This window comes from Hemitrygon akajei, chromosome 15 (genome assembly GCF_048418815.1).
Source record: "Hemitrygon akajei chromosome 15, sHemAka1.3, whole genome shotgun sequence".
Lineage (NCBI taxonomy): Eukaryota > Metazoa > Chordata > Chondrichthyes > Myliobatiformes > Dasyatidae > Hemitrygon > Hemitrygon akajei.
Window position 1 is genome coordinate 51,059,945 of NC_133138.1, and position 14,940 is coordinate 51,074,884.

Here is a 14,940-nt window from a genome sequence, read left to right on the forward strand (position 1 = left end):
AATCTTTAAGTTTGGATTGCAATGTTCAATGTGCACTTGCTTTTATTTTTCACCGTCGTCAAGCTGTTTGAATGGGCAGTGATAAGGAGGCAAGAAGGAGGGCAAGAATCTGATAAATACGTGCACTTGAGTGAGTTCTTCATAGACAGCCATTTCACCGGTGGGTGGGGCAAGGCCAAAAGAAATCTTGCAAATGGCATAGGGCCAAAAGACTTGCAGTTAGCTGTCAGACCACCAGAACTTCACTTATTCCTGAACATCTCTAATATTCAGAAAGATAAATAACATTCAAGATAAAATGTCTATTTGCTAGAAATTAAAAATAAACATCACACACTAAATTAAACATCACAATTTTGCCAACACTGTAAGATAAAAATCAGGCATTTTTTTTAAAAAAAATGTTTAATTGAAATTAAATTCAAACTGAATCTGAAAGTCAGAGTCATAAACAAAGCTCTGCAACAAATTATGAATGGATCCTGATTCAGATTAAGGTCAAGGCTTTAAAAGTCCAAATGCTACTTCAGGCACAACACTGAGTTTCTTGTTGAAACTGTTGTTGTAGAAAGGCAAGAGCTTTTACAACTGGAAGTGCATTAGGGCGCTCAGATAAGTATACCTTATCTTCTATGAACCACATATCTCTCCCATTAAAGATGTTGTTCCTTTTCATTCGTGTACTGTGACACACAACTCAAAAATGCTTCACAATGCTGTCTTGCCTTCAATATAATCTACATTATCAGTCTGCCAAAACAGCTTTTTTGATTACTTATTTCCCCAAAATATCTTAAGAAGGTCATAAAAGTGAGGAATTATCTCCTGTGATGCAAGGCTTCAGGTGTTTAGAAAAGTTTAAAACCTTACTCAGACTTCAGCAATGAATATGAGAAAAAGCATCAGCTCTGAATCCTACAAAAACAAGAAAGGTAAGAGGCTCTCTCTTATTTCTTCAGCTGCATGTACAACTAACCAGGTAGTAGAGGTCAGTGCAAAATGAATGACAGTCAGTGGGAAAGATGGTGATGAAGTCACAGCAACCCCAACAGTATACAAAGGCAGACGTCCTGTAAAATCAAGAGACAGATGCTGCAAGTTGCAGATCTATGGTTCACTTATATCTATGGTTGTTAAATAGTGTCATTTTCATAATTGTATATATTAGCAACATATTTGATTTAACTTATGCTCCTAAAATTAAATTTGGAGCTGAATTACAAATGTCTCATTTCAGTTAGCCATTATTTGAACATAAGAGTATGTTAAACTCCCACATTTCTAAATCACATTCCATGGATGACACTCTCACATAATCCATCAATAAGCACTGGTCTACAGCAGCCATAGCATAATGTAGAACTACTCCAGATAACTCAACAACCGAAGATCATTCATGGATGCAGAGAACCTTATTTTAATAAAAAGTTTAAATCAGTTTTCCACTATTGTGACCAGCACATTAAAATCTCACCTTCATTTCTCTTGCCTCTGCATGCTCGTCTCAGTAAATGGGAAATATTTATAGTTTGTAGACAAGGTAAAGTTACCACCAGTGGGTTAAACTTTCTTGATCAACCCCAATTTCCCTTTTTGTTGCAAACCATGGAAGGGAAAAGAGAATAGGGTGTTCAAGAGTTTGGTTAATCCATTACTGGCAGACTTGTCAAGCTTTGAGGAAAATGTTTCCCTCAATATTACACTGATTTAATACACCATTTCTTTATAGACTACAAGATTTCCTTTGTAAGAGATTATTTGTAGATATAGAATTCTGAACTGCAATTACTTTGAACACACACACACACACACACACACACACACACACACACACACACACACACACACACACACACACACACACACACACACACACACACACACACACACACACACACACACACACACACACACACACACACACACACACACACACACACCTAATTGAATCCTATCCACAATATTTGTATTCCTTTCTGAAAGCAGCGACTCATTTTGAGGTTGAATCACATGAACTTCTGCTGCACTCCAGCAGCACATTCATATAGCACCTTTCACTTGCCACCTGAATATCCACAAGGCACTCAAACTGTTTAAAATGGAAAGATTTTTTATGGAAAGGGGGAAGTATTTGCAATGAACCACCAGAATCATGGAGCCTGACTCCTGCAATAAACACAAAAGGTAACAGCTTTCCTTGTGCTTCCTCTGCTGCACAAACCACCAGGCAGTCGCGGAGGTCAATGCAAGATGAATCACACCACTGGGGGAAATGCCTGTGCAGTCACAGCAACCTCAATATTCAGGCATCCTACAAAATTACTTATCTGGCATCCATACATATGCTTTTTGCAAAAGAAATCATTGTACAGTTATCAGGAATGCAAATATTATCATTTTGTTTCCTATTCCACCCCAAAGTATCACTTCTATTGCTGCCTCAGTTGATAGAAGCCAAGTAAGCATAATGCAGTCCTACAGCAGATACCTACACAGTCAATTGATATTCAAACTAACCATCTCTCATACACTGAAAGTTTTCAAAATTCAGTACATTTTTAAAGTTTATTTATGAAATCTTACACTATGAATTATCAATAATTTTCAGCATGTCGTTGTCAAAATATATTACCCTGATGTCATTAAAATAATCAATCACATCTGATAGACTAATTAACTCTCCAGTAACTTATTTAATCACATTTAAACCAAAATATGCATTCATATCATGATGACATTGGATATCTGTTTTGAACTGAGCAGTTTTTATTAAACATTTCTGTATCGTTTGCCGTACAAAGTAGAAAAATATATGGATAAACACACACCTGCATTTCCTACCCCATTACCTGGCAGATATTAGCATTTTACCAATCGTTCCCCTAACGACTGTTCTGAGACATGGGGGTGATGTCATTCAGGACCCTATAAAGCCAATCAGAAATCCTCCCTCTTCCTATCCAAGAAATTTATTCAACAACTCTGTTGTAAGGCACAAATATCCACATTATCTGCACAGTTCCTGCCATTTATTCCAAATTTTTGTTTTATTTAACTTCCCATAATCACTACGACTGTAATCTCGCGAACACTTCTTAATTCACACCAAAGGGTGTGCTTTAAAAGGTGGCATTGCCGTTTTACAGTTACTCAACAAAACGCAGCTTTGATCCAAAGCGCTATTCCCATTTATCAAACTGTCGTTAATATATTTACTCTGTAGCACTGAGCCATAACTGAAGTCCAACAATTAATAGATACTTGTCCTGTGTGTGTGTGTGTGGGGGGGGGGGGGTCCCCTAGTGAATGTTGGCTTAGAAAATAAAACATAGATGCATATTGTCAATGATAATAGCCATAACTTCTCGATTAATGGTCGCGTATCGTTTGAAAGAAAAGCATTGTTTAACAAAACACTCTATTGACAAACATTGCTCTCCATAAACTGCAAAGGATAAAAATGAAAAAAAAAGGAAGTGGAAAAGAAACAAATACACACGATTCGCTTTAAATTTGTAAACATGCCTTCGCCAATTTACAAACTACACGGGTCATACGGTAGGCAGCGTGGACTAATATCCATGCTACAAATTCACATCAAATACTTTTGTGTGTTTTCCTTTTTTATATATAATTTGCACCAATGAACGGAACCCCGTATGTTAACTGCGACCAACACTACGATAATTCACTACCGGCACAAAACCAACTACTTTTCCTCCCCACCGGCCATCCAAAATATTGCAATTTTTTTGCCTCATATCCAGTACAGCACACTAAGATTTCGGTATGATAACATCTGCATATTTGCAAACACAGGCCCTTTTTCCCCGCACCTACCAAAGCCAGCTCCAGCGGAGGGAGGGATGTGCCTGTCCAGCCAGTGTCTAAGAGCTGCACCACTGAAGATCAAACAAACCCAAAGACACAGATCACAATCACACTTCAAAGCAGCAATAACAATCTCATGTAAAACTGTGCTGTAAGGTAACTGTGTTGCAAAAACTCACTTAATAACACAAAGTGAGGGGCTACAACCTTCCGATTCCTGCAAGCCTTCCTCTACATCCCAGATCGCTCTGGAAGTACATGCAAACACATTTCATAGATTTTTGGAGCGCGCTACAAAAACCGAACTGGATCTAGGTGAACCGATGGCTTAACCTTTTGAACTAAAATATAACTCAGCGCAACTGCTAATAAAATTTCGCACTTTTCCGGGCTCGCCTTTAAATATGACATTCAGCAATGTGTAGCCGTACAGAAATCGCCGTGAGAAGTTTCACAATAAATGGCCAGTTTTATTTTATATGCACACTTCCCATATGAATATGTCACTGGCGAATGTTCCTGTATTTTGTAGAGCCGCTTGTAGTATTTGCAACATGTTGAAATGTGCGAATTCGCGCTCTGGGAAAGCATTTAACATTTATCAGATCCCCCCGTTAGACTACAGTCCATCTTTTCGGTGTGCTTCTTGGATTCGGCAGATTGCCAAGTGAAGTGTGTAGAAACGACACCGCCAGGGCGGCAGAGATTTTCCTTAATTTCATTTTTCCCCCATCCTGGCTAGCCGGAGACAGGCTGACATTGGTTGGAAAGTGGAGCAGCTCGTCAGGGACAATCAATGAGCATCGATCGGGCTGAGCTTCTGCAACCAGCAAACAACACATCCACACACAGTCACCACACACTGACTGCCTTAATCTTGTGTTTCACAGTCGGACTGTCGAATCCCACCCCCCCCCCCCCATACACACACACACACACACACACACACACGCTCTGCATTCTCGCTTCAGTCTCCATATTTTCCCCCCGAACTAACTCCAGTTGCACATAATGTGTGCACGGTTTATTTTAAAAATAAAACCTCAAGCCCACTAAATTGAGGTTAGCTCGAGTGATCACATCTGAACCAATCGCACATCCGCATATTTGGATTTAAGGGGGAATTAAGCAAAAGTCTCAAGTCCGGCACAAATGTGGAAAATTGATTCAACAAGCCTTGAGCATTATATTTAATATTAAAACTGATGACAGTAAGCGATAACTGAAGTTTATTTTAAATTTCCATTTCATAAAAATAGTGATTCAACACTAGATTTGCTTTTGAATTACGGTGATGTTTTATTGACTTTTTAGTGGATTCATACTTGGGTATAATATACCGTTTTCCCACGACTTTCTTGATAAAAAAATTTTGAACAAATTTGTCACCAGTCTGTACCAGGCAGGCAGCATAACGCTGATTAAGTGCTTTTATTCAATGATTTCATCTACACAAGGTCTTTTGTCATTGATTTAAAATTTTACTCCTGTGACTTTTGATAACTATTTTTACCTCTGGAATGTACTCCCAGGACTTCCAAGTTTCGAAGGGAAATTTTCAAGTGGCTCTTTTTCTTTCCTGTCATAATCATTTTAGCAATTGAGTGCTTAGTGGGGGTGCGGGACTAATTTTTCTCACGTGGACGTTTGAGGGGTATTTTTAAAGAGCAGGTTAACAGAATTCTGTTTTAGCTGCCCTTGATATGGATACACGTGCTTTAAGTATTGGATTGATTTGGAGAATTCAAAACTTTGCAAAGCTGCTATTTGCTAGCTATTCAGAAAAAAAGATGAGAGTTGATAATGCGTCAATATAAATGTCGTTAACACTATTGTTACCGGTTCTGTGAAATACAGGGCACTGAGTTTTGTTATCTGTTCTAAAAGACGTATGAAAAGTGCATTCTCAAAATATTCTCTGAAAATCTTGTACATTTAGCTTTGTTAAACCCCTGAGAAATATATATATCTATAGCATCAGAGTTCAGATGCTCAGCAACCATAAAAAATGAACAACACACACAAAATGCTGGTGGAATACAGCAGGCCAGGCAGCATCTATAGGGAGAAGCGCTGTCGACGTTTCGGGAGACCAGGCAGCATCTATAGGGAGAAGCGCTGTCGACGTCTCGGCCCGAAACGTCGACAGCGCTTCTCCCTATAGATGCTGCCTGGCCTGCTGTGTTCCACCAGCATTTTGTGTGTGTTGTTGTTTGAATTTCCAGCATCTGCAGATTTCCTTGTGTTTGCTCTATAAAAATGAACACTTGGCTTTTGCATTAATGTTCCTTTATTTTTACTTTTTAAATGTTTTGTTGCTGTTCAACAATTTTTCTACAGAACCAAACTTAAAACTTCTAAAAATTGGACTCCCTTTTCTAGCTCTGCCCATTTTGAATGGAATATACGTTTAGTGGGTACTTCCGGTACCTAATAAAGGGGCCACTGAGTGTATTCCATGGTCTTCTGCTGCTGTAACACATCCACTTCAAGGTTCAACACGTGGTGCATTCAGAGATGCTCTTCTGCACATTGCTTTTGTAAAGTTACCGTCACCTTCCTGTCAGCTTGAACCAGTCCGGTGATTCTCCTCTGACCTCTTATTAACAAAAAGGTTTTTGCCCACAGAACGGCCTCTCACTGGATACTTTTGTTTTCCGCACCATTCTCTGTAAACCCTAGCGACTGTTGAGCATGAAAATCACAGGAGATCGTCAGTTTCTGAGATTCTCAAACCACTCTGTCTGGCACCAAAAATTATTCTACAGTCAGTCATTTAGATCATATTTCTTCCCCATCCTGATGTTTAGTCTGAACAACAGCTGAACCTCTTGACCATATCTGCAGGCATTTGTGCATTGAGTTGCTGCCACATGATTGGCTGATAACATTAACAAATATTGGTCCACCTAATAAAGTGACCACAGAGTGCATATGATTGTGCCAAATCTCCGATGTACAATTTTATGTTTACAATTTAGTCTCAAGATCCACCTTTATTCTCATATGTCCAGTGGGCCAATTAAACTATATTTGCTTATATTTAAAAAAACACATTTTCAATTGTGTAAAAATTACTGTCCACGGAGGCTGTCACTGTACTGTGTTTTGAGCCTTATCTGAAAAGTCAGTTTCAGGATTACATGGATGATCAACTGCAGCTTCTTGAACATAAACACCATTGAAACCTTCTCTGCAACATCATGAATTCCAAGCTGAGTTCGAAGTGGCACCATTCCAGGAATGGATACCCACCAGCCAATCTCAGTCTGGAGGAACATTGCATTTTGAGTTGCCGGTCATTTGGAAATCTGGGGGAAAATATATAATGTTAGAAAATGGCCCTAGGCCACCAACTATTTTTAGCTCAAAGGCATTACACTTCTCTATGCAGATCACCTGACGACAATCACACAATTGTGGTGATGTTTCAAAGTGACTTAACTTTAGGCAGGTAGACTTGCTTTCATTCCTGGAGTCATCGGGCCCAAGATCCATGGCAATGGGAGACCAGACCAGATGTACATGCCCTTAATCACATTCTCTCCTCTTTCTCAGAGTCTCTCTCACACTTTCTCTCTCTCTCATAATTGTCTCCCTCCATCAGCCAACCCTCTCTCAGCAACCTCATTGCTCACTCATCCACCTGTCATAGCTGCTTCCTCTTTCACTCTAGTTCAGCTTGTTCCCTTTCACTCAGCCCATCCCAGCACCCTACCCCTTTACCCAGTCTTCCCTCTCAGCACCCAATCCTTCATTCACCCCACTCTCAGCTCATTTTCCTTCACCCATTACCTTTCTTCTCAGCCATTCCCCTTCATCCATCCCATCTCCTCTGCACCCCCCTTTCTTCCAGTGTCCACTTCTTTCCTACAAGCACCTTCACCCATCACTCAACATCTTCATGGTCCCTTCAAATCCCTACCACTCAACATACTCCCCTTCTCTCGCCCCCACCCGCCTACTCAACACCCCTTCATTGATTTCCACTTCAGCTCCCTCTCTCTTCACAGACCCTCCCCTTCCAGCACACTCATTAATACTCCTCTGACTTCTCACCCCAGAACAGATTTAATTTCAAAACTACTTCCATTAGTTTCTTAGAATTACTGAAACCTACCCTTGAAGGCAAGGTGACACAGAAAAAAGAATTTAGGCAACTAAATAACATTATGTGAAAACTATTTTAAAAATCAAGGAAGCAAATAGCTACCAGAGTCCAGAATCCATAAGACAAATGAGCAGAGTTAGGCCAATTGGCCCATCAAGTCATCTTTGCCATTCCATCGTGGCTGATATATTATCCCATTCTCCTGCCTTTTCTCCCTAACCTTTACTAATCAAGAACCAATCATTGAGGGGTTCATGACAATGATTTCAAGCTTAGCCTAGACAGGCCTAAATAGAGTGGATGTGGAGAGGATGTTTCCTATAGTTTAGGGAGTGTAGGATGAGAGGGTGCAACCTCAGGATAGAGAGACATCTGTTTAGAACAGCCATGAGAAGGAACGTCTTTAGCCAGCGGCTGGTGAATCTATGGAATTCATCTCCACAGATGGCTGTGGAGGCCAAGTCACTAGGTATATTTAAGGCAGAGTTTAATAGGTTCTAGATGTGGAAAGGTGTCAAAAATTACAAGGAGAAGGCAGGGGAGAATGGGGTTGAGAGGGATAATAATAAATCCAATCAACCATGCTGGAATGGCAGAGCAGACTCGATAGGCCAAATGGCCTGATTTTGCTATTGTCTTATGGCCTTATGGCATAAAAGGGTTAACTTATGAGGAAAATTTGATGGCTCTGGGCCTGTACTCGCTGAAATTTAGAAGAATGTTGGGTTATCTCATTGAAACCTATTGAATGTTGAAAAGCCTGGGTAGAAAGGACGTGGAGAGGATGTTTTCTATTGTCTAGGACAAGAGGGGACAGTTTCAGAATACAAGGACGTTCATTTAGAACAGAGATGAGGAGGAAATTCTTTAGCCACATGGTGGTGAATCTGTGGTATTGCCACAGATGGCTGTGGAGGCCTAGTTATTGGGTATATTTAAAGTGAAAGTTGATAGGTATCTTAATGAAGCAGACCCATTGCCATCTTAAAGCAAATTTCTCCAGTAATTCAAGAATGTCCCAGATAATAGGTGGATTGAAATATCCACCTATTCTGAGGAATCCAACAAGGGAGGAGATGCCTGAGTTTAGAATCTTACCTATGCAGCAGGAGATGTGTATATATTCTATATGGCCCAGTAGTGACCACATACACCATTGCCTCCGGAAGCTTTGTCAGATAATGCAGCACATAGACCTGAACTTCCTTACTTAAGTGTCTGTTGCTTGGAAACTCTAAAGTGGCTGCATGAATTGTTGCTACTGACTATAACCTATCAACTCATGGGCAGGTCCAGTGACCTCGGCAGCTCTGGGGTCAATAGCTGCTGAAGCCCTTAAGCTAATCCTCCAGCCAAAGAATTTCAGCATTTAATTCCAGACATACCGGTACTTGCAACATGTGCTCCATTCTGCAATACACTTCATCTCCACTGCGTGCTTTAGCTCATCACTGAGGGTCTGTGTGATCAAACAAAGTGACTTTATTGCTTCTACACACTTGGTCATCAGCCCAGCTTTGGTGCATCGAGAAACAGGGAACATATTTTAGAATGCCAATTGTAAATCGGCCCTGCAATCTGAACTTTTCACAGTGAATTGAAAACAGTGCTAAATGAGATACTGCACCAATCTCAAAACAGTTGAGGACATTACAATGAAAGACTAACTGATTACCATAGTTTATAAAATAAATTACATGCCAATTTAAGGCTGTCTACCCAGTTTAATGATTTCTGATCACATCCAACACAAAGCGTGATTTTTATTGGCTACACACAATGCCGAGAAATCCAAAATCATAACTTGTAAGCATAAAATACAGCTAGACTGCCATACTTGCAGTCCTTAACCGAGTTCACTGTATGTGGTTGAAGTAAATGTTGACAATGTCAAATGAATTGAATCTTACTGGGGAAACACCAGAGCCTGATAGAGAACCAGGCTTATTGACAATGTCCTTTGTAGAGGAGGTACAAAATAAGAGCAGGAGAGTCTCTGTGAACGTGGTCAGAACCCACTATAAATGAAGGGCCTGTGGCGACCCACTTCCTAGCGCACTCGAACCGGCTCACAAATAGCCAGCTCGCAGGCACAAAGGCCAGGTCCGCAACAAAGGGAAAAAGCCTGTGGGGGTTTGTGAGTACGTGTCCCTTAGAGCATCCGCGCCCGGGGAGGGCGGGATGAGGGAGGCTTTATAGCAAGGCTGTGAAGTTCGAATAAAATTATCTTTGATTGCAGTTTACTGACTCCGTGTCGTTATTTTAGCGCTGCGTGTAGCACACCGCTACAATTGGTGACCCCGACGGTCCAAACGGTTTTTGGACCGGAGATGACCGACGCCGCATCTGTTCATGCGGTTTCGTTGAAACTGCCAAGCTTCTGGACGCTACGACTTCACCTATGGTTCCAGCAAGCAGAAGCCCAATTCCACGTTTGGCAGATAGCCTCAGAGGACACCCGTTACTACTACGTGGTGAGCTCCCTCGACCAGGACACAGCGGCCCAGGTTGCGGAGTTCGTACAGTCTCCCCCGGCGGACGGCAAGTACACGGAATTCAAAGCCCTGCTCCTAAGGACTTTCGGACTCTCACGGCGCGAGCGGGCTGCCCGCTTACTGCACCTGGATGGTTTGGGGGACAGACCTCCATCCGCTTTAATGAATGAGATGTTGTCTCTGGCCGGCGGACACACACCCTGCCTCATGTTTGAGCAGGCATTCCTGGAGCAGCTGCCCGAGGACATACGCCTGCTGCTGTCCAACGCGGATTTCAGCGACCCCCGGAAGGTGGCAGCCCAGGCGGACTTGCTGTGGAACGCCAAGAAGGTGAGTGGGGCATCCGTGCACAGATCACCAGGCCACGCTCCCAGCAGCAGACCAGACCAGGCCCGGCAGCAGAGCCCACTAACCCCAGAGGCAGGGGTGGGGAGACCAACGAACAATGGTGCTTCTAACACCAGCGGTGGGGTGCAGAAGCCCGCTGTTGCTGCCCGCCCTGCCAGTTCCCGGGAAACGCCAGGGCCAGCCGCCGCTGATGGCTACGGCGGCTGGCCGTCGGGATAGCCTCCTGTATGTGTGGGACAAGAGGTCGGGACGCTGCTTTTTGGTTGACACCGGTGCCGAGATCAGCGTCTTACCTCCGACAAGTTACGACACCCACAACAGGGCAGCGGGTCCCCTCCTGAGGGCCGTGAACGGCAGCACGGTAAGGACCTATGGCACCCGTACGGTGTAACTACAGTTCGCCTCCAGCCGGTTCACATGGGACTTCACGCTGGCCGCCATAGCCCAACCGCTTCTGGGCGCGGATTTTTTGCGGGCTCACAGCCTGCTGGTCGACCTGCCGAGGCAGAGGCTGGTCTACGCCGAGACCTTTCAGAGGTTCTCCCTGGGAGAAGCCCAGTTGCCAGCCCCACACCTCGGCTCCATCACGCTGTCTGACAACGACTTCACCAGAGTCCTGGCGGATTTCCCATCGGTTCTGGCACCGCAGTTCACGGCAGCCATGCCCCGACACGGCGTACAGCACCACATCCCAACACAAGGACCACCCCTCCACGCCCGTGCTCGGCGGCTTCCCCCGGACAAGCTCCGACTGGCGAAGGAGGAGTTCAAGAGGATGGAGGAATTGGGGATCATCTGGCGGTCTGACAGCCCATGGGCCTCCCCCCTGCACATGGTGCCCAAAGCGACAGCGGGCTGGAGACCATGCGGTGACTACCGCAGGCTGAACGAGGCTACCACACCGGACCGCTACCCTGTGCTGCACATTCAGGACTTTGCAGCAAACCTGCACGGCGCACGGATCTTCTCCAAGGTAGACCTCGTCCGAGGATACCATCAAATCCAGATGCATCCGGACGACGTCCCCAAAACGGCTCTCATCACCCCGTTCGGCCTTTTCGAGTTCCTCCGCATGCCGTTCAGCCTGAAGAATACCGCACAGACGTTCCAGCGGTTAATGGATGCGGTGGGACGCGACCTGGACTTCGCATTCATCTATTTGGACGACATCCTCATAGCCAGCAGCAGTCGTCAGGAGCATCTGTCCCACCTCCGTCAACTCTACGCCCGTCTGAGTGAATACGGTCTAACAATCAACCCGGCCAAATGCCAGTTCGGGCTCGACACCATTGACTTCCTGGGCCACAGGATTACTAAAGACGGGGCAACCCCTCTGCCCGCTAAGGTAGATGCGGTCCGCCATTTCCCCCGACCCACCACGATCGAAGGCCTTCAGGAGTTTGTAGGTATGGTCAATTTCTACCACCGCTTTCTCCCTTCAGCTGCCCGAATCATGCGCCCCCTGTTCGCCCTGCTGTCCGGTCCGGGCAAGGACATTACCTGGGACGAGGAGTCCGCCGCCGCTTTCATTCAAACGAAGGAAGCCTTAGCGAACGGCGCGATGCTAGTGCACCCCAGAATGGACGTCCCTACCGCCCTCACAGTGGACGCATCTAACACGGCAGTCGGTGGGGTGCTGGAACAACTCATCGAGGGGCGCTGGCAACCCCTGGCATTTTTCAGCAAACACCTGCGGCCACCCAAGCTCAAATACAGCGCTTTGGACCGGGAACTGTTGGCGCTGTACCTGGCAATCCGGCATTTCAGGTACTTCTTAGAAGGTAGGCCCTTCACCGCGTTCACGGACCACAAGCCGTTTACCTTTATGTTCACGAAGGTGTCCGATCCCTGGTCGTCCCGCCAGCAGCGCCATCTGTCCTACATCTCTGAATACACGACGGATGTCCGGCATGTCTCGGGTAAGGACAATGTCGTGGCGGACGCGCTCTCTCGCCCTAACATTCACGCCCTTGCCCAAGGGGTAGACTTTGAGGCGCTGGCAGAGGCGCAGCAGGCAGATGAGGAGATCCCGAGTTACAGAACCACAGTCTCCAGCTTGCAGCTCCAGGACCTCCCCGTAGGCCCAGGTGAGAGGACCCTACTCTGTGACGTCACCACCGGCCAACCCCGCCCCGTTGTTCCGGCAAACTGGCGGCACCATGTTTTCGACTCCATTCATAACTTAGCGCACCCCTCCATCAGGACAACTGTCCGGCTGGTAGCCAACCGGTTCGTTTGGCACGGACTCCGCAAGCAGGTCAGTGAATGGGCCAAAATGTGCATGCACTGCCAGATGGCCAAGGTGCAGCGGCACACCAAAGCTCTGCTGCAGCAGTTCCACCCCACCCACCGGCGTTTCGACCACATTCATGTGGATATCGTGGGCCCCCCTGCCAGTGTCGTGTGGAGCGTGGCACCTCCTCACTATCGTGGACCGGTTCACAAGATGGCCAGAGGCGATCCCGCTCACCGACACCACCTCCGAATCTTGCGCCCGGGCACTGATCGCCACCTGGGTGTCCCGCTTTGGTGTACTGGCCCACATTACCCCCGACAGAGGCGCCCAGTTCACCTCCAGCCTGTGGTCAGCGATGGCCAGCGTTTTGGGGACACAGCTGCACCACACAACTGCCTACCACCCACAGTCGAACGGACTGGTGGAGCGTTTCCACCGTCACCTAAAGTCAGCTCTCATGGCCCTTCTGCGAGGAGCTAACTGGGTGGACGAGCTTCCCTGGGTCCTACTCAGCATCTGCACGGCGCCCAAAGACGATTTGCACGCCTCGTCGGCCGAGTTGGTGTATGGCGCACCCCTGGTCATCCCCGGGGAGTTCATACCAGCCCCAACGGGGCAAGAGGAAGAACCCGTAGCGGTCCTGGGCAGACTACGCGAGAGGCTCGGTGACCTGGCCCCCATACCCACTTCGTAGCATGGGCAGAACCCGACCTGCGTACCCAAAGACCTGCAGAACTGTAATTTTGTGTTTGTACGACGGGGCGGGCATCGGCCACCGCTGCAATGGCCCTACGAGGGGCCGTTCACGGTGCTCAGGAGCAACGGGTCCACGTTCGTGCTGGACGTTGGGGGGAGAGAGGAGGTTTTCACGGTGGACCGACTCAAACCGGCCCATGTGGACATGGCGCAACCGGTCGAGTTTCTGGCACCGCGGCACAGAAGCCGACCTCCCAAACCGGGTCCGGCCCAGACTGTGGACATTGGGGGGTGTATCGCCGGTTCTGGGGGGGGGGGGGGGGGTTATGTGGTGACCCACTTCCTAGCGCACTCGAACCGGCTCACAAATAGCCAGCGCGCAGGCACAAAGGCCAGGTCCGCAACAAAGGGAAAAAGCCTGCGGGGGTTTGTGAGTACGTGTCCCTTACAGCATCCACGCCCGGGGAGGGCGGGATGAGGGAGGCTTTAAAGCAAGGCTGTGAAGTTCGAATAAAATTATCTTTGATTGCAGTTTACTGACTCCGTGTCGTTATTTTAGCGCTGCGTGTAGCACACCGCTACAGGCCTACATACAGTGCATGAGATATTAATGATTTAATATTAATGGTCAAGTTCAGTGATACAATCTGTAAATGCTCAATCCCAGCAAACGCATCATAGTCTCAGGTACTACTCATTCCACCACTTCTCATCACTCTCCTGCCAATAATCTCTATCAATCAGAATTCACCAATAATATTTATATATAACACCACAAGTTCACCCACTTAGCCCTGCTTCATGTTTCACACTACTTCTCACACCTTGCTCATAAAACAAGCTATTCAACCACAACAGCTACAGTATATCAGCTAAGTACATTACATGACACGCATCATCACATCTGCCTCCTGGTAGAACTAAGCAGGACTCACGTGGAGCATCAGTGTGTAGAAAGCAATGGATCATGGAAGGCAGACACCCAGACACTCAGCCAATGCAAAAGCAAATACTGGGGTTGCTGGAAACCCGAGGTAGAAGTAGAAAATGCTGGGAACGTGCAGCAGGAGAGCTGGCATCTGTGGAGAGAGAAACAGAATTAATTTCTTATGTTGATGGTCTTTCATCAGAACAAAGAAAACACGTGATTAGTTTACATATGTATACAGAACACCAGAACTGCATTTATAGTCAATTATAAATTTGGTTTGGGGTGTTTAGTT

At 45.9% G+C, this 14,940-nt stretch overlaps 1 protein-coding gene across 4 annotated transcripts in view; it reads right to left on the reverse strand.

Annotated features, from left to right (window-relative positions):
• LOC140739345 (CXXC-type zinc finger protein 5-like) overlaps window positions 1-4,135 on the reverse strand; it is a 29,344-nt gene extending 25,209 nt beyond the window's left edge. The window contains exons 1-2 of one of the 4 annotated variants that reach the window (XM_073067561.1): window positions 4,011-4,090; window positions 3,841-3,902 (exon numbers count right to left, since the gene is read on the reverse strand). The gene's annotated coding sequence lies outside the window, so the exon portion shown is untranslated. Of the gene's footprint in view, window positions 1-2,828; window positions 2,883-3,840; window positions 3,903-4,010 lie in introns of those variants that run through there. The other 3 variants (XM_073067562.1, XM_073067560.1, XM_073067563.1) reach the window with 3 other exon arrangements.
• Between the last annotated feature and the right edge of the window lie 10,805 nt (window positions 4,136-14,940).